Here is a 2,099-nt window from a genome sequence, read left to right on the forward strand (position 1 = left end):
GAAATAAAGGCATTACATTTTCTTTTTCACAGCTTTGCAACACTGCCTGCCAGTGAACTCTGTTTATACTCTCGATCCTTCACTTTTTTTGTGTGTTTTCCCTTTTCAGTGGCCCCTTGGCTCAGGACCCAGAGCTAATGACTGCCCTGATTGCAGTCCACACTGTTGGAAGTTAAGTACACTTATCCTGAAACATGAACAAACATTGATCAAAGCTAATCCAAGCAGAAATAACAAGCAAAGAATGTTTACTTAAAAATCAAATGCACAAGGCAATATCCAAACCAGGCTTATGATTGGGCAGCACTGAACAATGCAATTACCAATTAAATACACGCAAAGTCCACTCATGTTTGCTTCTCCCCCGGTTTTTGAATTGTTTGCTGATGATGAGCAGTCAGTTTTACCGCAGACATCCTGAGTACATTGTTGCAGTCTGCTTTCCCTTGATCCCTCACTTTGATGGTCAAGATTAGCAAGCAAGCTCCTCAGTAGTCTGGAATCTTTCTGATGCCCTGTTTCCATTCTCTCTGAGAATTCCCAGTTAGGTTTTAGGCAGTACAGTAGACCCTCCCCCCTCGGACCCACAAGGGATACATTCCAAGTCCTAACGTGGTAGCCTGAAACCGTGGATAGGAGCGAACCCATTCATTTCAGTGGGAAACGTGCCTTCCCGGCAGCTTCCTGGTCCCTGGTTCCAGAAGGTTCCTTAAAATATGCTGGGGCCGCGGTAAACTGTGAGTAACTGAAACCGTGAAAAACGATTCCATGGATACGGGGGTCGCCCTACACTGGACAAGGTCAACATAATCAAGAAGCTGGTAATGAGCCAAAAGGGTTAATATATAGGACCCTCAAAGATTCAGGTTTGCACTCCCTCAAATACAGGCTGGAGTTTTGATACTTTTGTGAGAGCAGTTGGCAGCAGCTGTCTTCGGGTTAAAACAAAAATGACCCAGCAACAGTTCTCGGTTTGATTTTTAAGTCGCAGGTTTGTCACACGGTTGAGAGTGTAGTGGGATCTCAAACCTCCAAAAGCCCGCCGACAAGTCACGTCTCTCTCCATCTCCCTGTGAGAATGAAGAAGAAATAACACTGAAGAATCTAAAAAGATAAAAAAAACATAGATCCAGCTGATTGGCCGACGATTTGAGGATTGCCACAATTGATGCAACAGTACAATAAAAGCCAAAGATTGAAATAATTATTTGAATGTAACTTCACTCCATCCACTATCATGTCATCTGCTCATCAACAAACTTTGTTCCTGCTTGTCTATATTTTACACTGGGGAGAGTTGGATTACTTGTTTAAGATTGTCATGACCCTGAGGGGAGGAGTGAGCTGGAATTCAAGCCCCACTATTACAGGATAAATATGACCAATATCTTCACCAGGAAGGCAAGTTTGCCTGACTGTGACCACTACCTAAGGTAAAATAAATCACACCAGGTTTCATTGATAAATAAGAAGGCGAAACACTTCTTTACTTTAACAAATTTTCCTTTTAATAGGTGGCAAGGATGGCTTGTTAATTATTAAATGCAAACAATCTGCACCACCTTTGAGATAACCTAATCACTGCCCACTACACCACCAATTTTGGTATTATCTGCAAACTTACTAACTTTACCTCCTCTGTTTATATCCAAATCTTTTATGTAAATAACCAAAAAGTGGACCCAGCACCGATCCTTATGACACACCATTGGTAACAGGCCCCCACTCCGAAAAGCAATCCTCCACCACCACCCTCTGTCTTCCTACCTTCAAGCCAATTTTGTGTCTAATTGGCTAGTTCTCCCTGGATTCCATGTGATCTAACCTTGTTAACTACCATGTGGAACCTTGTTGAATGCCTTGTTAAAGCCCATATAGAGAACATCTGCTGCTCTGCCTTCATCAATCTTCTTTATCACCTCTTTAAAATATTCAGTCAAGTTAGTGAGACTTCAGTTCTGGGCCATGACATATTGTTGTGTCAGTCACAGCAATTCTCAGTTTAGTAGCCAGTTAGTTGGACCTGGATCTTGGCTTGTGTCAGAGGTTGTTCTCTTTGTAGAGTCTTTGAATGTTATTTCTTCTTCACTTGCAGAGGG

At 42.3% G+C, this 2,099-nt stretch overlaps 1 long non-coding RNA gene across 1 annotated transcript; it reads right to left on the bottom strand.

Moving 5' to 3' along the window:
• Positions 1-231: 231 nt before the first annotated feature.
• LOC122539831 lies at positions 232-1,575 on the bottom strand. Its single transcript, XR_006309198.1, has 2 exons — positions 1,225-1,575; positions 232-1,070 (listed from the first exon to the last, which is right to left on the bottom strand). It is a non-coding gene; the product is annotated as an uncharacterized LOC122539831 (long non-coding RNA).
• Between the last annotated feature and the right edge of the window lie 524 nt (positions 1,576-2,099).

Source organism: Chiloscyllium plagiosum, chromosome 33 (genome assembly GCF_004010195.1).
Source record: "Chiloscyllium plagiosum isolate BGI_BamShark_2017 chromosome 33, ASM401019v2, whole genome shotgun sequence".
Classification (NCBI taxonomy): domain Eukaryota; kingdom Metazoa; phylum Chordata; class Chondrichthyes; order Orectolobiformes; family Hemiscylliidae; genus Chiloscyllium; species Chiloscyllium plagiosum.